Source organism: Nomascus leucogenys, chromosome 15 (assembly GCF_006542625.1).
Source record: "Nomascus leucogenys isolate Asia chromosome 15, Asia_NLE_v1, whole genome shotgun sequence".
In the NCBI taxonomy this organism is placed as follows: Eukaryota; Metazoa; Chordata; class Mammalia; order Primates; family Hylobatidae; genus Nomascus; species Nomascus leucogenys.
This window is the reverse complement of record NC_044395.1, coordinates 5,630,874-5,658,158: the sequence shown is the minus strand read 5'-3', so window position 1 is coordinate 5,658,158 and position 27,285 is coordinate 5,630,874. Positions and strand designations below refer to the sequence as shown.

The window sequence follows — 27,285 nt, the reverse complement described above, 5'->3', positions numbered from 1 at the left end:
TGTGAAAAGCAGAGCCCAGGAAAAGTGAAGGTTCCTGTTTCTATGCAACCATAGGGGTGTGTGTGTGTGTGTGTGTGTGACAAAGAGAAGAGAGAGACAGCGAGAGAGAGACACAGAGAGAGAGAGAGAGAGGGACAGAGAGAGAGAGAATTTATCTGGAGAATAGCTGTACATCTCCAGGGACCCAGGATCAGCAATGTCAGAGTCTACCAGGTGCTTATGAAGTGCTAATTGTGCTATTACTGAAGTTCAGTTTCCACCAGAGACTCACAGAGCAACCTTGGGGAAATGATTGAATGCTTCCATTCCTCCAATCTCACACCTGAATACCAGGGATGATAATATTGCCCAACTCCTTCCCTTACAATGGCATAAGAATGAATTAGCTTACAGTTGGTGTTTTGAGATTCTGTGGGAGCATTATTACTTCATGCTACCTTTTTTATATATAACTTTTGTGCACTCAACCATTAAGGAGGGACAACTATGCCAAGGATGTTTCTTTTCTACACTGCTCTCTTGGGGAGAGTATCCAACTGCTGAAACTTACGTATGAAAAACGAGAGCAAGAGAGAGACAGAGAATGAGAAATCATAACCACCCACTCACATATATTTGGCATTTCAAGCTTTGAGCAATTAATAACCAAATCCTTGAGTTGGAAGCTGTCATGCTTACAATGCTGTTTGAACTGTTCACACACACCCCACTGAGCACATCTTCCTTCCAGAAAAGGCTCTCACAGACGCACTTTTCAGCCTTGAAAGACAAAAGAGTAGACATGAGCAAACAGAAAGCTTTCGTAAAATGGAGTAAGGACGAAAGTCTCTAACTCCGGGAGACCGGTATTTCTAAGCAAATAGTGCGGTTGTTTTCTGCGATTCTGAAAGTTTCTGCCGTTCTGAACGTGTCTGCCATTCTGAATGTGTTCATCGGAATTTGAGTGTGGGTTATCTGCATCCCCTTCCTCTGACATGCAGGACCTTGTTGCACCAGTGGGAGTTCCACAAGAAAGGGAATGAAGAAGCGAGAGTCTTTAATAGAGAATTGTGAATATGTCTACAGCCATACCACCCTGGACGCACCCGATCTCATCTGATCTCGGAAGCTAAGCAGGGTCGGGCCTGGTTAGTACTTGGATGGGAGAATTGGGAGTAAAGAGCAGCAAGGGCCATAGGCCAGCAAAAGGAGCCTGAAGGGACCAAAAAGTGGAGCATAGCTGCGGATAGAAACACAGCCAGTGGGCAGAGACAAGAAAGCCAAGGTAGGAAACGGTGGGGTCAAGAGCAATAGGGAAGCCTGTCCCTATTGTGGGTCCTGGGCAACCCTGGGACACATCGACTGGCTCTTCTTTGCTTATAAGGCAGGGTGTACCGGGAGACTCATTACCAAGCGCTAAGGAACGACGGGTAAGATGTAAACCACGCTGATTTGAAGCCACTCAGGAGTCTCTCTGGCAGCTAGGCTTGGAGAATAGCATCAATGTTAACAGCTAGGGGTGAAGCAGAGTAAATATTTGATATAAGATAGCAAATATAATCAATGACATGTATCAAACATTTTCTGCTCCTGCTAAAGGTTCATGTTAATTATAAATATGACAATATTTGCAACAGTTTCAAGTAGATAGAATTATCCCTGCTTTGCAGCCCAGAGAACTGAAGACAAGGGCTAGATAATTTGCCTAACATTATGCAGTAATGAGTAACCCCGTGTTTTAAACTCAGGTCTTTGTGCCTTCAGAACCCCAGTTCTCCTCAAACTTGAGAGAATTAGGCACGCACTTTCCTCCTCTTTCCCAGATATTCTGATTTAGTAGTTCCGGTGTGGAGCCCAAGGGTCTGCACTTTAACACGCATCCCTGGTGGTGTCGACATAGGTGCCCTAAGCCAGACATTCCAAAACATCATCCTCCACCAAAGGCCAGAAACAGCCAGCTAGGAAACAAGGGCAGAAATAAAAGTGTAGGAAAAAATGTAGAAGAGCTTTCACCGTTAAAATCATTGACCTGATACTCTATGGTAGTCCTGATAGTCGACTTATTTTTTTTTCTCAAAATACGTGTTTCCAAAAGTTAACTCATTTGGTACCTAGAAAAATCAGGCTTCCATGGCAGCCTAGGTCCTGTGGATCCTACTCCTTGTTGAACGCTGGGTTAGGACTACAGACGGATGTCTCCGAAACATCTTCGGACTGTACTTTAAAAAGCACTCAGGACAGGAACATAAGGAGCGATCCTTTCTCAGATGTGACAGTCCCATTTCACTGGCTCTAACCAGAGTAGAACAAGAGGAAGGACTTGTCTTTCCAGCTATTCGCCAAAACAGCTTTTAAACAAAGGGACCAGTTCTCACAATTACCCACCAAACTAAGCGCCTTGATAAAAATCACTGCTAGGTTTCCCAACTGGGTGTCATTATCATGCATTAACCCGGCATTTCTCTTCCTTTCGTTAAACTCTTGAATTCCCGTATCAAGCTCCAGGGAGAGAAATCAGTCTTGCTCAAGATGTGTTTTCCCATCTCCCAGGGTCCCACCTTTAGGATGAATAACTTTCTTTCTACCTAGATTTTCTTAAAGATGTTGAGAGATAGGATTCCAGTAAAACTACAGGAGCTGGCCGTAATTACTTTCTTTGCAATGTTCATTTCTCCAAATGAGAGCAAAGGGGTCATTTGAATAACTCATTATCTACATTAGCTAGACATGTTCTTGTTGATGTCTTCTTAAACTTTCCTAAGTCTTCTCTCCCCTTTCTTTGCTGCACTTCCACTCCAGTTTGTCTGTAAGCGCCTTTGTGGCCTCCACTGCAGGCCTCGGGCCAAGGCAAAAACGGATTCTTTTCATCTATTCAAGTGTGATCTGGGACAGACAAGCCTGCTCCACAGGCGAGAGGCACAGAAGAGTGCTCTGTGTTCAGCTCGCAGCTCCACATAGTCTGTAGTGGGGGCCCTGCCCTTGGCAAGGCCAAAGCAGTGACCAGGGCCATTTGGCAGGAACAGGAATGCTGTTTGGCCCCTTCCCTTCACCTGAACAGGGTGCCCTGTCCTGCAGGAATTGTATATCCTATTCCAACTCACTTCCTTTAAGTTCACTTCCAAAATTAAGAATCACCTCCTTTTATCTCTCAATCAAAGGAGCATTTTCTTTTTTTAAGATGCTGGGTAAATTCAGAGCACATTACAGTTGCTACCTATGGAGATGATTAATACAATAATAACTAATGAAACTTCCTTCCTGTCTCCAATACATAGAGGACTCAAGGCTGGAGGTATTGGCAGGAGAAAGGAACTAGGTGAAAATAGAGATGGAGCTAGTAAAGATACCTTTCTCTTGTGTCTAAGTTGCTAAAAGTATGCTTTTCCTCTAATGCCTTTTAAACATTTTACCTCACAATAAGCCTGATAATGTTATGCAACAGCACCCACCATTCCATTACTCAACACCGTTCTGAAGGTGCTTCACGAGAAGATAAAGGAGATAAAAATACTGGTGAAGGAGCAGCAAAATTATCATTATTTGATTATAACATTATTATAATCAAATATGGAAATGCTTTAAAAAAATCTATTAAAAATAACCTGACAATACAGTAAGAAGGTAGGTTATACACACCAAAAAACTTTCTTATATTCCAAAAAATAACCAGTTGGAAAATAAAAACTGAAACAACTCCTATTAACAACAACCAAAAGATAAGTTACCCAAGAATGTGTATTATCTAAATGAAGGAAACTATAGAACTCTGAGGAAAGGGAAAAACAGACAAGGTGCTGAATCATTAATGTCAGTATTGTAAAGATGTCAGTTCTCCCCAGAGAAGCTATAAATGGAATGAATTCCAATCAAAATCCCAGTAAGCTATTTTTAGGAAAAACATAATCTATTAACAGATAATTTTCAGAAAGGTAACATCCTGACTACCCAGCAAATATTAAGCTCATGTCAAAGGTTTTATTCAACTCATTAATTAATGAGGAAACCAGTAAGATATTAAGACTGATTCCGGGAGTGTTTGAACAATTCATTTCTTATAAGCAATCTAACAAAGAAATGTTAGGATAAGATTGCCAGATTTGATTTAAAAAAACAAACAAACTGGTTATTGCCCAATAGACCATAAATCTTTGAGGTGATCTGTTTCAAATGACAGAAATTATTTGCATCTCTACCAGACAGAAATCTACAACTTAGCAGGTAACGTCACTACAATTTAGCAAGTACTTCACTTAGCAAGTAATTAGTCTTGGACTTTTAATCAATAGTAAACAATGAACTAAGTACATTTCCCTGCAATCCTAAGGTGGCCTTTGTTCCCATATGACATTAAAAGGATATGCTGCTTGTGCTTGTCTTATTTCTAGAATTTGAATTTTTCTAAAAAGTCTAAATTTCATTGAAAAAAATCAACTTGAGAATAACTAGGTAATTTTTGGAAAACAACAGCAAACATAAAGGAAGAACAATTAGCTTTACTTATTAAAACAAGGCTGGTAATAAAAGGAGGAGGATGACAGTCTTACCTTCTCGAAATTATTGAAAGTCTGGCATCCATTTTCAGCAGCTGTCCCTGCTTTGAGACTTGGGCAATGGATATTTGCTCGTGCATGGCACGCTCTCATTCTCTGTCTCTCTCTCTCTCTCTCTGTTACTTAGAACTGCTGCCGTCAAGAAAGCTGGCTCTCCTCTCTACCCATTCCTCTACACCCAGTCCCACCATTTCCAATCTAGCTATCACTAAAGCCCTAATAGATAACACTTTGGTTTATTACGTATAGCCTCTGTTCAAAGCACTTCTACATGCATCAATACATTAAAAACTCAACACAAATCTATGAGGTAGATTAATTGTCATCCCCATTTTACAGGTAAGGAAGTTAGGACACAGAGTTGCTATAACTTAAGCAAGGTCACACACCTGGGTTCAAACAAAAGTCATCCTTGCTGCATGTTATTATTATACTAACCACTACCCTCTGCTTCCTGCAATGGGCAAAGTCAAGCTGCCTGCAAAAGTGACAGATGTGCAAAAGAGCACCTTTACATCTTCCCTCATTTCCACAGGTAACAGAAAATAATGGCAGGTTCTTCCCTGTTCATAAAAAATAACTAGATGAAGTTGCAAGAAAATGTTTCCTGCCTTGAGGTCACTTGGAAGAGCAGTCAGATAAATTTAAGACAGGCTGGGCTTGGTGGCTCACGCCTGTAATCCCAGCAGCACTTCGGGGGACTGAAGCAGGTGGGTCGCTTGAGTCCAGGAGTTTGAGACCAGCCTTGGCAACATGGCGAAACCCCTTCTCTACAAAAAATACAAAAATTAGGAGGGCATGGTGGCTTGTGCCTGTGGTCCCAGCAGCTTGAGAGGCTGAGGTGAGAGGACCTCTTCAGCCTGGGAGATTGAGGCTGCAGTGAGCTATGATTTCACCACTGCACTCCAGCCTGGGCGACAGAGTGACACGGTGTCTCAAAAAAAAAAAAATTGAGACAAATAGGGCCTTGCATCTAACTCAAAGGATATGTACGCCCTGAATTTTACAAAGGCACAGACTGCGATTGAGTAGCACAGATTAAGAAGGGTGGGTGGACACCGTGCCCCTGGTAGATCTCTGAAAGTTTCACCCTACTAAGGATGTCCTCCAAGATGCATAGAGCTCCACATGGGCAGAACCCGTCTGTTTTTGCACTCAGGAGACTTCTGATATACCGAGTGCAATAGGGTGTCCACATATCTGTCTTTTTATTTCCCGGTTTATCCCTTACTTGGTGTTGCACTCTGAGAAAGGGTGCATGAGCATATCTCATGCGTCTGAAATGCCTTTATTCCATACTTACCCTTGAAGGTATAGAATTCTGGGTGGAAGTCATTTTCCTTAGAACTTTGAAGGCATACACCATTGTCACCTAATTCTCAAGGTTGTTGTTGAGAAATCTAATGCCATGCTCATTTCTGATCTTTTGTTTCCTTTCTCTAGAAACTTTTTAGGATTTCTTCTTTAAGCTTGGTGTTTTCATAAATCACGGTGGTGTTCTTTAATGTAGGTTCCCCCCAATCCATCTTGCTGGGCATTCGGTGTATTCTTGAATCTGGAAACTTACATTCCTCTTATGTTTGAAAGTTCTGGAGTTTGTTTTTTATTTCTTTTCTAACTGTGAAGAGAGTTCATGTTGGGAGGCAAGGGCTCAGAGAATTTGAGGAACGTTTCATGACGGAAGCCAAGAGTCTGAATTAAATATATGACTGGACAGGTGGAGAAGTGGGCATTCCAGATATGCAGAGCTGTGGGGACAGAGGCATATGGTTAAGAATCAACACAGTCCAGGAGAGACAGTGGGGACACTGTTAAAAATCACGAAACGGAGAAACAAAGAGGGGTGTAGTGAGCCTGACGGTGGCTAGCCTTATGCTTAAATGGGTGCCTTTTGAGTGTGTGGCTTCTGATGCATAATGAAGTTTCCACACCAGCTGAGGGGCTTCCACACCTTTTACACTCATACGGTTTCTCACAGTGTGAACTCCCTCGTGCTGAATCAGGGTTATTTTCTGATTGAATGCCTTCTTACAATCCACACATGCGAAGGGCTTCTCTCCAGTGTGAATCCACTGATGCTGAGTCAAGGCCGTGCTTAATAGATTCCCACACTCTTTACATTCATAGGGTTTCTTCCAAGTGTGCATTGCTGATGGACAATGAAGCTTGAGCTACAACTAGAAGTTTCCCAATGTTTGTTACAGTCATAGCGTTTCTCCCCAGTGTGGAACCTCTGGTGCTAAAGGAAGACTGAGCTGTTGCCGAAGGCCTTGCCACCCTCATTACATTCAGAGGGTGATTCTTCAGTGTGGATTCTGTGATGCTGAATCAAGGCTGCAACTGAATTTAAACCTTTCCCGCATTCTTTACATTTAAATGGTTTATTTCTAGTGTGCATTATCTGATGCCAAACAAGTAATGTGCTGCATCTGAAGTCATCCACATTCTTTGCATTCAAAACTTTTCATCGCCCTGACCTCTCTGATGTCAGTGGAAGTCTGCCATTCGACTGAAATACCTGTCGCATTTTCCACATTCATAAGCTATCTGACCGGTAGGAGTTGTCTGATTTGTAGAGTTGTGTGCTGACGCTAACATTTTTTCCTAATTTCTCATACTTTCCCCTCTTTCATCAGCACAGGCCTCCTGATGCCTGGTGGACCCATCTGTGAAATCTCCCCTCTTTGACTTTATCTTGACCATCCAGTGACCTTGGGGCTGCTCTAGGCTGCTCCCAAAATCTAGGTGCTGGGGGATATTCTCTGGCAGGCCTCCCAGTGTCAGTCTGGGGACTCTGTTTCTTTGGACCTATGCTCCTTTGGAATTAGCCCTTCCTTCTCATTTATGGTTTCACTCAGAGATTCTCAGAGATAGGGGTTCCATGGGAGTTCACCTTTCTCTAGCTAGGAGACCAGAACGGGTTAGCTGAATGAAAAAGTCAGGGAAGCCACCCCTGCATAAGGCTCCAACATCACCTCTCTGTACAGGGCCCTCTGCACAGGGTCCCGGCTCGCCCGTTCAATCTGGTGAGGTATGCAAGTGCTTCCTCAAAGGTCACTGGCTCCTGGGCACAGCGGTCTAGAGCATGGCTGGCATCCCCACCTCACACTCTCCTTTTGAGTTGGGAGAAGTAAGACTGGACCCCGAGCCCATTTCATGGCATCCACTGACCCCATGCGGCACAGGCACAAGGAAAGCCCATTGAGGCCCTAATAATGCTTATGCTTTGGCTCCCGTTTAACCCAGTTCTTCGTCTTTATCCACTGGCCAGAGCGCTGGAGGTGGGGAGGAGTGAGTGACATTTCTTACAGTCATCGTGTTTGTAGCAGTCCTTCTCATCCAAATTACACGGCTATTTTGAGGAATATTTTGGCATTTTTCGTGAAGTCTTTTCTTCAATTTACAGACCCGTCGCAAATACCTATTTTTCCCTTGCTTCTAGGAGCAAACTCATATCCATCATTGATACACGAAGTTGCAACATCTTTTTTTGTTTTTCCTCTTTACTTTCCTAATAGCTTTTGACCAAATGATATCCTGGAAGAATACTGAACGGAAAGGATCAGGAGATCTGAGATTTCACCCGGAATCTGCCAAGAATGAGGAAACCCTGATCTCATTTGTGCAAATTAGGATGATTTGCCTTTCCAGATTCCTTTCTGCCCTGGTTCCCTGAGTACTGTTCTCCAGTCACGTGTCCACCGATGCCCTGAGCACTGCTAAGGAAGGCACATGATGTTCTCAAAAGCTCTTTTTTCTCCCAACCCTCCTGCACTTGTTTAATATGGGCAGTGTCCCTGTTGGGAGCTATGTTAGGGATGCCAGTGACTCTCCCCCTCCCTAGGGTTCTTCAAATAGAATAAAAATCAAAATGCTGTCTGAATGGGGGTCAAAGCTCTCTAGTGATAGCTACACGAAGAATTTATCTCATTCTTATTTGGCCCAGGGTTGGTTTCTCATTGACCCAGAATCCAAGTCTAACTATTTCCTTACCAAATTAGTCTCTTCTAAAAGAGAATCCTCACATTGCTATTTAGCAGTCTTTCTTCGTGGGATACCACCTCATCATTCAGGAGTCTTAACATTCTTGATAACAATGTGTAGTTATAATACACAAAGGTATTGGCTAATTTTCTCTAGTAATTTCAAATCAGAGATTTCCTCTTGGTCATCTGGTATCTTCTTCAGGAAAAAAAAACAAAAACAAAAACTGTATCTCTACCTTGCCCAAATCTCTGTGAAAAGTAAAAAAAAATAATCATTCCAATGTTTTGCTATGAGGCTGACACCATTCAGATGATTGGCTGAAATTTTCACTTTGTGTGTGTGTGTGTGTGTGTGTGTGTGTGTGTGAGACAGTCTTGCTCTTCCACCCAGGCTGGAGTTCGGTGGCGTGACCTCAGTTCACTGCAACCTCCGCCTCCTGGGTTCAAGTGATTCTTGTGCCTTGGCCTCCTGATTAGCTGGGATTACAAGCATGAGCCACTACGCCCGGCCAGGTTCTCTTTTCAACCAAGTGTTTCGTGTGAGTTAGAGAGGGCTGGAGTTCTTCCATTTAGAATTGACCATCTAAGCAGCACTCCTGCTGTGGCAGGAAAGAGGCTGACGAGCAACTTGAAAGGTACATGTATCCTGAAGTTTTGAACAGAGATATTAAATATTCAGCCTCTCTGGCCTGCAGTCCCTACCTGATTTAGAAAGCAAATTAATATCACCAGATTGACTGGGAGTAAATATCTCATCTGAAGAAATATTAGAGTGTGGCCATGGTAATACAATACTTATTTGTAGCAAATAAAATATGTATCCTCTGATATCCTCTTTGAATGCTATGGATTATTCCTAAAAAGCCCGAAAATTATTTTCAAATATTTTAGTTAGGTGATAAAAGTTTAGGGCTATGTTTGACTCCACATATTTTAATTCGTGTTTCTGGATTTTTTTTTAGTAAACTATTGGTTTCTTTTAACAATTAGTTTTCCTTATAAATATTTTTCATCAAGTATAAGAATTGTTTTACTATTTTAAAAAATAACAGCATGCCACACAGTGTTCATTGTATGAAAATGTGCAATACTAAATGGGGGTTACATTAAGCTTATAAAGGAGGAGTCCCAGCATGACGTCTACACTATACTTCTTGCAGATTCAGACCTGTCTGAGTATGTTTGAATGACCAGCCAAGCAGGTGCCCAGAGGTCTAGCTGGCTAAGGCATTGAGGAGCTTACGTTAAAGAAAAAGACTTAGAAATGCTGAAGCGGGGCTGGGTGCAGTGGCTCACGCCTGTAATCCCAGCACTTTGAGAGGCTGAGGCAGGTGAATCACCTGAGGGCAGGAGTTCAAGACTAGCCTGGCCAAAATGGTGAAACCCTGTCTCTAATAAAAATACAAAAAAATTAGCTGGGTGTGGTGGCTCATGCCTGTAATCTCAGCTACTCGGGATGCTGAGGCAGGAGAATTGCTTGAACCCGGGAGGTGGAGATTCCAGTGAGCCAAGATCGCGCCACTGCACTCCCCACTGCACTCCAGCCTGGTCAACAAGAGCGAAACTCCGTCTCAAAAGAAAAAAAAAGAAAGAAAGAAATGCTGAAGCGGGTGACCAGCCCTATTCTGACACCGCTGTATCATTGGAGTTCTTTTAAGTGCCAAGAACAGAATATCCTTAGAAGTGGTGTAAACAATAGGCAGATGTTCAAAGGCAGTTGGCATCTGGGTCTGGGGATGTGACAGGGAGTTCTGCCAGGCATCCAAGTGCTTCCCATCGATGTCTTGCCATCCTGTCCATGCCACTGACCACAGATGACTCAGCATTCCTAGGCATCATTTCCAGTGAAGAAAAAAAGGACATTGGTTTCCACGTGTCCCAGTTGCCTTCCCTTCTGGTCTCTTTGGACCAGATTAAGTCACATGTCTATACCCTCACTGCAAAGGAAACTAGGACAGTAAGCATGTGGCACTTGATGTCTTTCTCATTAAAGGAAGTCTCCACTAGTAAGGAAGAAAGTCTGTTACAAACCTCTAAACCAGTGGTGATATCCCATATCAGCCACAGAAAGTTGGTAAGATGGAAGAGAAGCAGAGCTCACAGGCTTGATAAATGAGCACCACAGGTCTGACCTGGAGAACCACTGGGCTCTCCTTAAGGATGAACAGATGGTTTCCCTATCAGGCTGCCTTTGAACCACTGCAAGATTCTTTGGGAGTACAGGTTTGTCAAAAGCAAACAAATAACAACTGGGATTTGAGTTTGACTGCATGCAATAAATAACATGCAAACACAATGGTTGAACCAATTAGAGGGTTTATTCTTTTCATATTACAAAGCACCTAGACAATATCCATGGTGGTTATGGTAGCTCTATTATGTTATCTGGGACTCGGACTCCTTTTATTTTTCTGTTCAGCATTCTTAGAGTATGTGGTCTCCATCTTGTGATAGCAGCATGGCACCTGTTCCACCTCTGTCCTCAGCCATCATGGCCACATTCTAAGCAGAAAGAAAAAGAAAGGATAAGGGCATCAGTGGGTGCCAACTGAGTTGTTTCCCTTTAGAGAACATTCTTGACCAGGCTGGACAACATAGTGAGACTTCATCTCTATTAAAAAACAACAACAACAAAAATTAGCCCGGCATGGTGTACATGCCTGTATTCCAGCTACTTGGGAGGCTGAGTGGGAGGATCGTTTGAGGCCAGGAATTCCAGGCTACAGTGAGCCATGATCATGCACTCCAGCCTGGGTGACAGAGTGAGACCCTGTCTCAAAAAGAAAAAGCAAAAGAAAAATAGCATTCTAGAAAGTCTCACACCATATCTGTGGCTTTTATTTTAATGGGAACAACTGTCACATAGACTTCCATCTGCCAAACAGACTGGGAAAGGTGGTTTTATAGCTAGACCCATGCCATCCTGGATAACGTCAAAGTTCTGACTGTAAGAGAGAAGAAAGTAAATTTTGGTGAAGCAATTAGTCATTTCCTTTGCAATGTAGGGTTTTTTGTGGAAAACAGAGAATGCAAAATAGTATAGTGTAACAGTGGTGGGTAAGAGTATTTCCCCGAATTCATTTAATTTTGATGGCTCAATTATGGGAAAGAGATGAAAAAAGAAGATCAGTGTCTTCTAGGAACCTTGTTGTTCAGGTAATGAGCAGGTGGTTGTTGAAAGGTCAATGAGGACAGCACCTGCTGGGAACAGGCTACAGCTCTGCAGAGAGTGCCACAGATGCTCCTGGGATCCACCTCATACTTTTTACCTCTACAAACTCGAAGCCAGTAAAGATATATATAACCAGTGAGACAGAGATTTTGTAAGAGTGCCTGGTTATATATTTTGCAGATGTAATGCTTGTTATGTATTTCTACTATTGGTGAAATCTTTCTATAATCCTATAGAAGATTGACTCAAGGTGGTAGGTAAGACTACCTGGTGCATGTATCTGATTTTCCCACAAGAACTTGGGGAGTGTAAGTCAGATGTAGGCTGTGGTCCAAAACTAGTGACCTCCTGGAAGAATGAGGCTAACCAAACACTATACGTCTTATTTGCCCAATTTCTCTTTTTGGAAACAACATGGAACATAATAGAGTTAAACTGAATAAAAATAAGACCCCCAAATGTGATATATGTAGTCAAAATTAGGAGAGACGAGTGTAAGCTAGAGTAATTAGAGAGGGATTCATGGAGGAACTGGTTCTTAAGTTGTACCCCACACAATAGGAGGAATTTGGATACTTAGAAAGGAGATGGAGAAAATTCTATTGAAGTGCATGAAAAACTCTGATGAGGCCAGGTGCATTGGCTTACGACTGTAACCCCAGAACTTTGGGAGGCGGATCACTTGAGGTCAAGGGGTTTAAGACCCACCTGGCCAATATGGCGAAACCCCCATCTCTACTAAAAATAAAAAAAATTACCTGGGTATGGCAGTGCACGCCTGTAGTCCCAGCTACTCGGGAGGTTGAGGCAGGAAAATTGCTTGAACCCAGGAGGTGGAGGTCACAGTGAGCTGAGATGGCACCACTGCACTCCAACCTGGGTGACAGAGCGAGGCTCTGTCAAAAAAAAAAAAAAAAAAAAAAAAGAAGGAAGAAGAAGGAAGGAAGGAAGGAAGGAAGGAAGGAAGGAAGGAAGAAAGGAAGGAGGGAGGGAGGAAGGAAGGGAAGGAAGGAAAAAAGAACTCTGTTGAAAAGGAAGGAAGTGGTTCAGGGAGAAAGTTCAGAGTAATTTCCTGTAGCAGGTTCTGGAATAATTTGAAAGGAAAAAGGAACACAGGACAGGAGAGGAGAATGGGAGAGGGAAATTATTGAGGAGGGGGCCAAGAAAGTCACAGCTCACCTAACTCCTTCCTACCTTTCTTTTGTTAAGACTTCCAGTTAATCGTTCCACTATACAAATACTTAAGAAAATCAGTAAATCGACTCAAGTAAAACTTTGGTGAATAATATCAAGAATGTGACATGGATTGTTGGTGGGAGTGTAAACAGGTCCAACCACTTGGAAAGCCATCTGGCAGTACTTAATGAAGTGAATGTACATATGTGCTATGACATCAATCCCACATGTATAGATAGGAGATACAAAATATATATTACATAGAGTAATAATCATATATACATATATATGAAATTATCCTGGTGTCCACAGCAAGGGAAACATTTAAATAAAATATCAGGAATGCATACTACGGAATAATACTCTGCAATTCAAAGCATTGAACTAGACACACATTTAGTGACCTGGATGGGCATTAAAATCATAGTTTTGAGTTTCAGAAGCACGAAAGAGAATGAGATGTAAACACAATGTCATTTATGTAAATTAAAAACACATACATACTGAATTCTGTATTTATATGGATCATTTGCAAGAATTCATGAGGGAAGAGAATGAGAGTGGAGACTGGGGATGAAGGAAGAAATCAATCTGTCAATCAAGAGAGGAAAACCCTATACATTGATTATGATGCATGTGCTATAAATTCACTTCTCTCTACCTAAGTTTGCCTCCAGCCCTCCTCCCACAAAATAAACCTTTGAGGGAAAAAACATTCTTAGATCTCCAAATATTTTTAAATGTGTGAGCAGCACTAGAACATATAATTCTCTCATGCATAAAATGGGGATAATAATAAGACCCTCACAAGGCTGTCAAGAAAATTAAAGGAAATCATATATTAGATACCCAAGTGGAGACATACCCAGATGCGAGGTGGTTGACTAGGCTCCCTAGCTGGTGAAGTGACTCACTATGAGCTTTCTACCGCTCTCACAGTGTTTGTGTTCAATCCCTGCCTCAGCAAAATGATAAATCATTACATCAGGGACTTTCAAAGTCAAGCAAATAGTCAAAAACATACGCAGTAGGTTAAATCCTCAAATGCAAGAGTATACAGTCCTGCTCCCTGTTGACTTCAGCCCTACGGAGAAAATAATACCTCTGTTGATTTCAGCTTAAAGAAGCTTATTACCACCAATATTCTTCCCTACAGTCAGTGTTAGCCCAACTCAATGCCCCTTTCTGAACAGTACTCACCAGAGAAGACAGTCCAGCCAACTCAGTGATTACCAAGCAGCATGCACTGGGTGGTGAAGGCTAAAGTAGCCAACTGACACCGTAGGGAGGAGAGAACTGGCCAAAGTATAATGACCTAAACTGGCATTTGGTCAGATCATGGGGATTTTCTGGCCCTTTGCTCAAACGCCTGGCACTGTATGCTCAGGTCTTTGGGAAGCAATGTTATGCAATAGTATAATCTGAAAGAGTAATTTAGAGCAGGTTATTGGAGGTGATACATTGTTAGTAGCAAATTTACAAAGAATATTGGCCTGAGAAATATTATAGTGTCCACTCTTAGATACCTCTTGGTGGCTAAGGACACAATCTTACTAAAATTGAAATAAAATGTTTCCAAAATATTCTTTGCTACCAAACTGGTGTATTTGCAGGAGGAAAGCAGTTTACCTTTCCACCTTATGAAGAAACTTTTTGGATATCTTGTCTATCATACATTATTCATAAAATCTGTGAATCACCTACTACTTAGCTTCAAAAATGTGGGACATCTTAAAGGATTTGATAAACTGAAAGAATTCTCGCCTAGTTACGATGGAGGAACTCTGGCTAAAATCCAGAATTCCACGAGATCTCTTCCAGGCCTCAGCCAAAAGATTATTTAGGCTGTGAATAAGGAAAACAATTATAATTCCATAGTTCAGAATTTCAAGGGATTGCAGAGGTCTTCCAGTCTAACTTCTTTTTATCTTTGTAGGAATTATGGCTCAGAGAGGATAACTTGGCCAGTGTTGAGCAGCCCGCTCACTTCCATTCAACACAGATTTACTAAATAACTACGAGATCCCAGGCATCCTATGCAATACTGGAAATACAGAATAGTGTGAATAGTAAAGAAGTGAAGAACATAAGTTAGGCATGCACGCTAGGGCCAGTCTCCTTTTATTCAATTTTACATTCACTGCTTACTAGCTGCGTGTCCTTAGGCAAATTACTTAAACTGTCTATGCTTCAGTTTCATCATCTGCAAAATAGGGTGATGGTAAGTATATACTCACGGATTGTCATAAGATTTAGAAGGGTAATATACTCTAAGCACATAGAACAGAAAGGTGCTTGGCACATAGTGAGAGCTCTGTAAATATGTGCTGATTAAAATACCAGGTTTCTGCTCTCTTGGAGCTATCTATTCTTTGTTTAGTCAGGCAGCACAGCATATTGGGGCTACTAGCCCTTGCCCCAGTGTGCTGGGCTGTCTGACTAAACAAATTTAATTGAATTAGTGTTATATGCAGCCTGAGGCCACAGTCTTATCTAGTTTGTCCTTGAGTCTCCCCACTCCACCCCACAATGCCTAGTACATTGCCTGGTACATGGTAGACTCTATCAGTATTTGATGAATGAATGAATGAATGAATGAATGAATGACACACAAAACTAAAGGATCAAAGAACAGGCATCCTAAGAAATATTTGACTAGTTTCTTCAAGAATGAGAAGGAAGAGGCCGGGCGCAGTAGCTCACACCTGTAATCCCAGCACTTTGGGAGGGCGAGGCAGGTGGATCACGAGGTCAGGAGATCAAGACCATCCTGGCTAATACAGTAAAACCCCGTCTCCACTAAAAATACAAAAAATTAGCCAGGTGTGGTGGCGGGCGCCTGTAGTCCCAGCTACTCGGGAAGCTGAGGTAGGCGAATGGCATGAACTTGGGAGGCGGAGTTTGCAGTGAGCCGAGACAGCGCCACTGCACTCCAGCCTGCGCGACAGAGCGAGACTCCGTCTCAAAACAAAACAAAACAAAAAAAGAAATAACGAGAAGGAAGAGCAGCACTTCTTCACATGGAGAAGAGACAATGGATTCTAGGGAGCTGAAGCCACGAGAGCAAAAGCTTGGAAGTGTGAAGGTGACTAGCTTTCTCCCCCTATGTATATGGCTTGCTCTTCTCAATTCCTTTATTTGAGGGACTTGGGAATTAGACCTAGGTGTGCCTGGAATCTGCTGTGCTCAGCTTCTGATGTATTACACAGCACCATTCTGATGAAATCCAGTGCTAATTAAGATGCTCAAGAGGTTATCAGTTGTCCTTCTCTTTAGCACATGTTCATTCAGAAGGAGCTGGCTGATTTCAGAAATCCAGCAGGAATTAAAGTACTGAATGTGTATTTTTTTAGTCCATCTGTTCATTGTGAAAGTTTGATTACATTTTATTGTTGATGTAATAGATATTTTCCTTTTGTTGGATCCTCCTCCATCAGAGGCTGGATTGAATTATTTACTTGTGGGCGTTATAAATCACCTGGTGGTTCTTATGTCAGCGATATCTGGTTGTCACCCAATATCCATTCTTCTCTTCCTCTATTGCAATAGCATCCCCAATTTTTTTTTATTTTTATTTTTATTTTTTGAGATGGAGTCTCACTCTGTCACCCAGGCTGGAGTGCAATAATGCAATCTTGGCTCACTGCAACCTCTACCTCCTGGGTTCAAGCAATTCTCCTGCTTCAGCCTCCCAAGTAGCTGGGATTACAAGCGTGTGTCCCCATGCCCAGCTAATTTTGTATTTTTAGTAGAGAAGGGCTTTCACCCTCTTGGTCAGGCTGGTCTCAAACTCCTGATCTTAAGTGATCCACCCGCCTCGGTCTCCCAAAGTGCTGGCATTACAGGCGTGAGCCACCATGCCTGGCCCAGCATCCCCAATTTTTATCTGGGCACAGGGACACTCAGAATAAAGACAACATTTCCCAGCCTCCCTTGGACCCACATATGGCCAAGTGTCTAACCAGACTTGGTATGTTCAACCTCCAAAATAATGCGTTTTAGAAGAGACATTCTCTTTGTCTTTCTTTATATCCTCTCCTCTGGGTGGAATATAGATGTGATGGTTTAAGTTAAAGCAATCATTTCAGATCTTGCTCAGTGACCTTGGGAATGGAAAAATTCCACAGGGAATAAGTAGAAGAAACCTGAGTCTCTGATACCCCAGGGAGTGCGATATGGGGATGTCTATCTCTAGACTTTTATCTGAGAGGGAAATAAGCTTCTGTCTTTGTTTAAGCTACTATAAGTTTGAGTTCATTGTTGTTTTTGTTTCTTGCAGCCTCATGGAATGCTAATTAAAGCAGCTTCCTATTGTTACCCACCGTACCATCTCCTTCGCAACCGCCAAGTCAGTTATTACAACACAGAATAAAACCCAAAATTTGATAATCATCATTATGATTATGAGGATGAATGCACTGCAAAAACTTTGCCTCTTCCTTCCCCATCCAAATGATCACATTGTGAATTTCATGAACATTTTTATTATTTTTGGATTACCTCATTTGCATTCTATGAATGTCGATGATTAAGAGTTGGTCTGTGAGTAGGAGAGGAAGTAAGTGATAAAATATGTAGAAAAGAAGCAGAAATGTTACTGCAGCAATTTCAGTAGAAGAAGATAGTAGACTGTCTAACAGTATATAAATCATGGTGCTGTCAGAATGCAGTGTGATGCGATGATTAACAATTGTGCTGTAGGCTGGGCACGGCGGCTCACACCTGTAATCCCAGCATGTTGGGAGGCTGAGGGGGGCAGATCACGAGGTCAGGAGTGCGAGACCAGCCCGGCCAACATGGTGAAACCCTGTCTCTACTAAAAATACAAAAATTAGCCTGGGATGTGTGGCATGAGCCTGTAATCCCACCTACTCAGGAGGCTGAGGCAGAAGAATTGCTTGAACCCGGGAGGGGGAGGTTACAGTGAAATCGCACCATTGCACTCTAGCCTGGCTGACACAGTGAGACTCTCAGAAAAAAAATAGAAATAAATTGAGTTCTGGAATAGTATTTATTGCTTTGAGAAAATTAACAGAATATTTTGTCAAATAAAAAAGTAGGTTGTGGCCAGGCACAGTGGCTCACACTTGTAATCCCAGCACTCTGGGAGGCTGAGGCGGGCAGATGGCTTGAGCCCAGAGGTTGCCTCGGCAACATGGCAAGACCCCATCTCTACAAAAAATATAAAAATTAGCCGGGTATGGTGGTGCATGCCTGTAGTCTCAGCTATCTCAGCTACTCAAGAAGCTGAGGCGGGAGGATTGCTTGAGCCCAGGCAGTCGAAGCTGCAGTGAGCCATGCTCACGCTATTGCACTCCAGCCTGGGTGACAGAGAGAGACACTGTCTTCCTCTCTCTCAAAAAAGTAGGTTCTACAATAATATGTAAACACACATATAAGTTTATGTGCATATATACATAAATTTATGTTTCTATATACATAGAAAAAACATGATGTGTAGACATGAAAATGTTAAAAGTAGATAACTGTGACCAAGAGGATTATAGATGATTTTTACTTTCTTCTTTTTTGTTTATTTGTATTTCATAATTTTCCATAATAAACACACATAATTTATATACATTTTAAGTTTTTAGGAAAGCAACTCTTGGGTGCCGGCAGTTGAAGAAATAAACCCCCACACGTGTTTAAGGTTTGTATATGGCATTAGTCAGAGCAATGTTAAGCTACGCTGTAATAACAAACAAACCCGAAAAGCTCAGTGACTTAGCACAACAAAGTTACATTTATACTTCTTATTTATGTAAAATCCAGTGTGGGTCTGCAGAGACAGCCTTCCATCTGATAGCTCAAAGATCCATCTTTAGCTATCCATCTGATAGCTATCAAGGTCACTACAGCGGGAGAGAGGGAAGATACTTCCAGTCATAGTTTACATCACCCAACTGCAAGGGAGGCTGCTGGGACATTGGAGGAAGTGTACAGGATTTGATTGCACAGTCTCTGCCACATACACCTTCAGTGATTATGTTTTCTCAACCAAAAATTAAATTTATAGGAGGATAAGCAAATAGTTGGGTTTAGGGTTGATTTTTTTTTGTTTTTTCTGTTTTTTTTGGTTTTTTTTGTTTTTTTTTTGAAACGGAGTCTCGCTCTGTCGCCCAGGCTGGAGTGCAGTGGTGCAATCTCGGCTCACTGCAAGCTCCGCCTCCCCGGTTCACGCCATTCTCCTGCCTCAGCCTCTCCGAGTACCTGGGACTACAGGCGCCTGCCACCACGCCTGGCTAATTTTTTGTATTTTTAGTAGAGACGGGGTTTCATCATGGTCTCAATCTCCTGACCTCATGATCCACCCGCCTTGGCCTCCCAAAGTGCTGGGATTACAAGCGTGAGCCACTGCACCCAGCCTGGGTTGATTTTTTAAAATATGCACACAACTGAATATATGGTTGCATATTTGCTACAGGTTTTTATTTATTTATTTTAAGATGGTGTTTTGCTCTTTTTGCCCAGGCTGGAGTGCAATGTGCGATCTCGACTCACTGCAACTTCGGCCTCCTGGGTTCAAGTGATTCTCCTGTCTCAGCCTCCCAAGTAGCTGTGATTACAGGTGTATACCACTATGCAAGGCTAATTTTGTATGTTTAGTAGAGACGGGGTTTCGCCATGTTGGCCAGGCTGGTCTCAAACTCCTAACCGCAGGTGATCCACCTGCCTCAGTCTCCCAAAGTGCTGCAATTACAGGTGTGAGCCACTGATCCTGGCCGCTACAGGTTTTTAAATAGTCAAAAATGGACTTGTGTGTGAGGAAAGAGGAGGAAATTGGGCTGAGATGAAGCCAAAACTAAAGGTTGCCCTGTTCTCCCTCCTGACTCTTCAAGTTAAGCAACCTACCTGTGCATCGTACTCCTGTTAATGCATAAAAGTAGGTTTCAAACCACAGTGGGAGTTAGAAGATGGAAGACCGAGGACTGAGATGTGACAAGGGCTGACCAGAAGAAGAAATGAGGATTTCTGAGGGGCCAGGAAGCATGATACAGACCCCTTCCCTGGGACAGTGAGAATACCAGGAAGAATGGTGAACCAGCCAGAAAGTGGGGAGGAGAGCCAAGGTCCAAAGAGGATGGAAAAAGGAAGACTGCCAGATTTGGGCAGTGCCAAAGGCAGGAATTACAGTCAGAATAGATAGCCAAGAATGTAGGGTGCAGATGGAAGTGGGATTCGAGCAATTTTTTTCTCAAGAAGCAGCAGGCTGTGACGTGTAGTCCATTTGATTTAAATGATCATGGGGTAAGACAGCCAACAGAAAGCACCCCAGCAGTACCGTGGCCCACAGAAAGAGCCCACAGTATAAATTAGGGAGCAGGGCTGCATGGAAAATCCCAGGCTGAACTGGGCATAAATCCAGACATAAACTGGGGACAGGCAGTGGAGACATGCTGAAGATGGTTGACATCAGGGAGGCAGCAGGTATTCCAGGTGATAGGAATGGATGAATCAGGATCCCAGCAACGGGTTAGGGGTGGCGAGAGCAAAGTCCAGCCCCTCAAAAGAAGGATCTAGCAAGAGATATGTGATTGGGGCCCCACTAAAGGGCAGAGCTTCACAACAGATGCCGCTCCAGAAGCAGAACTGGTATGAAAACGAGGAAAATACTCAGTCATTTTAAGCAAGTAAGAAGAAGGGAAGGAGACTGTAGCCTTGGGGATATGAGGTTGCCTGGGGCCTCACCTCTGAGAAGGTGAATGCCAAGACTAGGACAGAAAGACCTACAATTTTTCTCTTGCCTAACTTGGTCTGCACTAGCTTGAGAATGTAGTGTTGAGCCTATGGATTGAAGGCATCAGTGCCTGAAGCAAAGCAGGTTTGGTGAGGCTGGATGCGAAACTGATAACAGAACTTGCACATCATTTGAGAAAGGTTTTCCTAAGACAGCCTCATAAACAGGTACATGGCTCGCCCACCTGCCCTTTTCTACTGGGAAAAGCAGTGTTCAGGTCCATAGGTAACGTTAGTTAATGACGCAGAGAAATAGGATAGGGGGAAACACCTAGATTAGCCAAGTGTGTTAGTCTGTTTCCATTGCTATAAATATCAGCGATTCCACTGAATACCTGAGAGAGAGTAATTTATAAAGAAAAGAGACTTATTTGGCTCATGGTTCTGCAGGCTGTACACAAAGCATCATGTCACCCTCTGCTTCTGGTGAGGCCTCAGGAAGCTTCCAATTATGTTGGGAGGTGAAGGGGAGCCTGTGTGTCACATGGCAAAAGGGAGAGCAAGAGAGAGAGGGAGGAAGTTCCAGACTCTTTTAAACAACCAGATCTCACGTGTACTCATAGAGCAAGAATTAACTCATTACCAGAAGGATGTCACCAAGCCATTCATGAGAATCTGCCCTCATGATCCAAACACCTCCCACCAGGCCCCACCTCCAACAGTGGGGACCACATTTCAACATGATATTCGGAGGGAACAAACATCCAAACTATATCACCAAGGTATTGGGCACCTTGGGTGAAAACTCAAAGCCCCATGTTTTGCCTCCTTGAAATGTATTTTAAAACACAGAGAACTTTTAGAGAAAAGTGTGAACTTTTTACCGTTGTAGCTAAATGCATCCTCTGTGTATGGATGCTGGGTTTCAGTGCTCCTGGGAGCATTAGTATGGAGGGAAAACTCTAGAATAGGAGTCAAAGATTCCAAATTCTAATATGGCTTCACTGCAGCTCAAATAAAGTGATTACGAATGTGCCTTAAATATCCCAAAGCAATGAAAAATGAGATTGCATGTATATCTACCCATCTAGCAACTTTGCAGAGCTGGGATTGGGGTGAGACAAACAAGGTGTCTAGGGTAGGATTTAGGGGTTGCTCACTCTCAGGATTCTGCAAAGTACCCAGCCAGCAAAATGAGAGCTGTGCACAGCAAGACCAGTGTGTCTTTCACAAAAGGTGCCCTTGTCTGATACTCACGGTGGAAGGTGGAAGATGGGGGTTGTCTGGAAAGGTCAGAGTTCGAAAAGTTTCCCTTCCAGAAGCTGCTGAGAACTGAAGACTTTGGGAGGCTGTGAATAGCCCATCACCTGTGTCCCTGTCGTTTGGCCCCCTGGCAGCAGATTAAGATATGCCGGCCAGGTGCGGTGGCTCATGCCTGTAATCCCAGTGAGAGGTGAAGCCAGCTGGACTTCTGGGTCAGGTGGGGACTTGGAGAACTTTTCTGTCTAGCTAAAGGATTATAAATGCACCAATCAGCACTCTGTGAAAACTTACCAATCAGCACTCTGTGTCTAGCTAGAGGATTGTAAATTCACCAAACAGCATTCTGTAAAAACACACCAATCAGTGCTCTGTGTCTAGCTAAAGGATTGTAAATGCACCAATCAGCACTCTGTAAAAAATGCACCAATCAGCGCTCTGTGTCTAGCTAAAGGATTGTAAGCACACCAATCAGCAATCTGTAAAATGGACCAATCAGCACTCTGTAAAATGGACCAATTAGCACTCTGTAAAATGGACCAATCAGCAAGAGGTGGGTGGGGGCCCAATAAGGGAATAAAAGCAGGCCACCAGGGAGCCAGCAGTGGCAACCTGCTGGGATCCCCTTCAACACTGTGGAGACTTTGTTCTTTTGCTCTTTAGTATAAATCTTGCTGCTGCTCACTCTTTTCGTCCGCACTACCTTTATGAGCTGTAACAGGCACTGGGAAGGTGTGTAGCTTCACTCCTTAAGTCAGCGAGACCACGAACCCACCAGGGGGAGCAAACAACTCCGGACACACCACCTTTAAGAGCTGTAACACTCGCTGCAAAGGTCTGCGGCTTCACTCCTGAGTTCGGTTGAGACCACGAACCCACCAGAAGGAAGAAACTCCAGACACATCTGAACATCAGAAGGAACAAACTCCGGACATACCATCTTTAAGAACTGTAGCACTCACCACGAGGGTCCATGGCTTCATTCTTGAAGTCAGCCAGACCAAGAACCCACTGGAAGGAATAAATTCTGGACACAGGAGCACTTTGGGAGGCCATGGCAGGTGGATCACCTGGCGTGAGGAGTTTGAGACCAGCCTGGCCAACATGGTGAAACCCTGTCTCTACTAAAAAATACCAAAAAGCCAGGCATAGTGGTAGGCACCTGTAATCCCAGCTACTCGGGAGGCTGAGATAAGAATCGCTTGAACCCAGGAAGTGGAGGTTGCAGTGAGCCGAGATCGCGCCATTGCACTCCAGCCTGGGCAACAAGAGCGAAACTCCGTCTCAAAAAAAAAAAAAAAAAAAAAAACAAGAGATGCCAGTGAGGTGAGGATGGGAAAGGTGGGGGGATTAGGAGCCAAGGTCTTGCCTACCTCTCCAGCCCAAGACACCCCTCTCTGCATTCAAGCCACACCATCACTGCCCTTAGGGGTGAACAGCACTGCCTGCCTCCCACTGCTTTCTGATTCTTTCTGATCCCAAGGAAAACGTTTCCTGTGGGCCTGCAAAGGGTTTCCATCTTTTGGAAGCTGCTTTTCAGATGTGATAGGTGGCCTGGCAAAACAAGTCAGGCTGGGCCCTTAGGGCCATTATCCACTGACACCCTGTCAGAACTGCCTTATCCGTTAACACCTCTGTAGGAATCAATTAGTTGAATGTCAGCTGAAAGTAAGAACAGACCAGAAGAGTAAAAGGAAATAGGTGAAGAAAGTTTCTTTATAGTGACAAGTAATGGCATCGCAGGGAGCCCCGTGCAATTTTGCCTGTGTCGGCCTCGAGTATCCCACTGAAAGCAGCTCCCACTTCCCCTCCCAACCTATGAGGTTATTTCATTGTCATTGTAATTTGTTGATGCCTAAAATTACCCATTTGCTAAGGATTCCTGATCCAAAAAGGTGTACTACAAATCAAGGTATGTCAATTGGCACTGATTACATGTCCCTATTCTCAGAGGGACGGGGTGCTGGGGAAATGGAAAAGTATGTACATAAGGGAAGGAGAATGTCTAAAGAGTTTATATTCCAGGGCAGATTCAACCAATCTTTATGAAGCTCCTACTATGTACCAGGTATATATTATCTTATCTTACAAAATCCCTGCAGTAGAAGTTTTACTATCCCAATTTTGATTCCCAGGGCATTGCATTTGGATTCAAGCCCAGCGCTCTTTCTTCTAGGCTGTGGTGGGGGGTGAGTGGAAGAAATATAGGTGGTACATAGAATGAAATACATAAACATATTTGTGAGTCACTGCCACAGCTTGAGTCAGCCATAATTAAGTGTCCCGTATTTGGGAAGAGAGTGGCAAAGATAAAAGCTGGGAGAAAGGAATCGACTGGAGAGACGGGAGGATTTGAAGCAAGGTGGAGCTGGCCTGAGGTTTCCCGGATGAGGAGAGGGTGTGGCGGATGATCCAGAGAGAAAGGCTGTGGTGTGGTGGAGGGGTGGTGGGGAGAGGAACAGCCTGCTGTCTGAAATAACAGAGACAGTGAATCAGGCCATGACATCCTTTGCGTATGTGGTGAAGGGTGGGTGGCCTAGGCTCCTGGACGCAGGTAACCAAGGAACACAACTGCAGGTATAGCTGCTGCCTGCACCAGCATCAGCCTCCAGCAGCAGGGACACCCAGTTACGCAGCAGCGGTGTGCTAATTCCAGCCCAGACTAGCAGACAGCAGGGGCTCTGTCTGGGGGAGGAAAAGCTCTAGAGCTGGGGACGAATACACATTCGGAAGGAGGGAAATAAGCTCTGAGCTATATTTAGTGCTGCATCGCTGTGCATAGGGGACTTATGGCAAGCGCGTGCCTGCGAATTCATCAGATGGAAACACAGGCATGTGTAGCCTGCGCTCTAACTTTTTTTCCACCCCAAAGATTATTTTTTTCTACAGCCTCACCTGTCGGGGCATCATTTCCTACCCGCCGTTGCGTACTGATGCTCTGCTGGTCAGCTTCCTAGGGCCTCTGCTGACGATAAGTACAGCTGTGAGATGGTGACAACGGCACATACCAGACATTGATTAATCAGCAGCTAGCTTTGGTTTTTTGTTTTGTTTTATTTTGTTTTTTAAATGGACACATCTTAGACAAGGAATCAGCAGCTTTCGACATCAGAGGAAAAGAAAGTTTCTTGATTCCCAATTTTTTAACAAGTGCCAAACACAAGTTCAGCTTGGTTGGAAATATAAGCACAATGGAATTCAGCCGAAACTTAAATGAAGCCACGGACAATTTTTCCTGAGCTACAGTGGAAACTCTACACCCTCACAATACCTAAGAGCTTTCCCACCAATACAATTTGTTTGCAAAGCATTACATCATCAGAAGAAACTCTGATTGGCTGAGTCTATCCTCAAGGAAAGACCTATTTCTGGCAGCAAAAACTTTTCCAAGAGCCTTTTTGGGCGCCAGACACCATATTTAATTTTCCCCTTTTAGTGCAATACTTTAGTACAATAATGAGCACGCGGGGCCTCTAGGAGGCTGCTTCTGTTGGAACTTCTGTCAACAACTGCGAGGTTGCTTTTTCCTGAATATCAGAGGACCCACCCGTGTGCTGGACGTACCCTGCCTTGGTAGGTGAGGAGACACCACAAGGCTTAATGAGGAAACTATTACTCCTTCTGTCACTGGCTTTCCAATTACACACAGCAATGGTGATTTTGAGCAGCAGCCAAGGAATGTCATAACAGAGACTACTGTGGAACCAAATTACAGGAGCCCAGGGAGCAATGAAAAGTCTTCAAGTTGGAAATGTTTATTAATTGCTTGTGTGCAATGTATTAGGCTGGGCAGGTGGGCCCTTGCCTTCAAGGAAGTCACAAACATGCATTAGGGCTCTCTTGCCTATGTGTTATTCACATTACATGAAGAAATACAAATAAAAACCTGAAACACTAGGACAGCAGAGCAGGTAATACACATTTCCTAATACATGAACAAAAGGCAATCATGGAGACTTGTACCAATTGGCCTTTGCCTGGGAAATAAGTAAAAGGAAATATACCCCACTGCTTCAGCCATGATTCTCCCTTCCACTTCCTTTTTCTTAGCCCTAGTTAGTCCCTGTTCCTCATTCATCTATAACTGTCTGACTCTCAGATGAAAGCTGCAACTTGAGAAAATGTGGACACGTTATAATTAGGGAGCACTCCATGACCACTGTCTTGCCCCTCTTTATTCTTCCCCGATTTCCTTCCTGTCCTTTCCCTCCCTTTCCCCTCCCCTCCCCGCCTTCCTTCCCTTCCCCTACCGTGTCCTTCCCCCTTCCTCTTCCCTTTCCCCCTCCCCCTCCTTTCCTTTGCTTTCTTTGTTCCAAAATGAAAATAGATGGCCTAGGTTCCATGAGAGATGATTGGAGGAGAAGTAGTAAGAGCTTCAATTTGGTGGCTGCCAGAGACTCTGCCTGCTGCTCCCTTCTTCCCTGTGGCTGCATTCTCACCTAACTCTGGCTGTGGTCAAGAAAGAGCTTTGCTAGAGATCTGTGCTAATCATTCCTGAATTAAAATACCTCACAGAGGTCCCAGGGTGGGGAGTGGAGCAGGGCCATTTTCCCAGGACACCCGTCAGTGGGTCCTAGCCTGCTCTGGATGGCATGTTTCCTCCAGGGCTGTTTTTGGGTCACCACGGTACCCTCCACAATGTGCCTTTCCTCCAGGTAACAGTTTCCTAAACCTCCGTGTCTAAAGGTAGGCGAGAGAATGAGGCTGTAAGTCCCCCCCATCCGCGAAGGACAAGGTGAATTACATCACTTTGGGTAGAATGAGGGTGAAATGTGGATTTTCATGTGGTTAAATCTTTGTTGGGTTTCTGAACAGTGAAGATAATAATAGAAGGATGCAAGTTTCCTGTAATAGAGAAGAATAGCACCGGGAGGTGGGTGAAAATCAGAGGGTCACAGGGACAGATGGAGCAGGGGTGGCTGCATGAACGTGTGCATCCCAGGGGCTGAGAAGACAGTGGGAAGACAGTGGGTGTAACTGAAGCCAGCCCCGGATGTCTGGAGAGAGGCTTTGCAATTTCTGGTCAGGTCTTGTTCTTTTAAACTGGACCATCTGAGATGACACCAGGAAGTTAGCCTTTGGTAAGAATGAATGTCACCCAGCCTTGTTCCAGCCTTCCTCCTGGGTCTTCACTCCCTTGAGACTTACTTTCCATCTCCTCGCTCATTCCTGGTCCCACAAGCTCCTGCCCTCTGTCTTCATATCCTGTGATGACCTCTGGTTCCTGCAGGACTGATCTCATCTTGCCTAGCTTAGCCCACGACTGGCCCTTCAAACACGGTCAGCTCAGCAGGCCCAGGCTGGCACAGAAAAGCCTGTGGCAGACAATAGTGTTTATTCTAGGCAATTGTCCCAGACGGGTCACTCCCTGCTTACTCCACACCTGCTGCTGCTTGCTGTTTTTCCCAGGATCTGAATTCCTTCTCCCCAAGCACTGGCTAGGGGGCTCCCTCTCGCAGCCCTGCCCAGAGTCACTCAAGGG

At 43.8% G+C, this 27,285-nt stretch overlaps 2 pseudogenes; one reads left to right on the top strand and one right to left on the bottom strand.

The window, feature by feature from the left end:
• The first annotated feature begins 1,057 nt into the window (after positions 1-1,057).
• LOC115830607 lies at positions 1,058-1,180 on the top strand (annotated as a pseudogene).
• Positions 1,181-6,405: 5,225 nt separating this feature from the next.
• Positions 6,406-27,045, bottom strand: LOC100591558 (annotated as a pseudogene).
• Between the last annotated feature and the right edge of the window lie 240 nt (positions 27,046-27,285).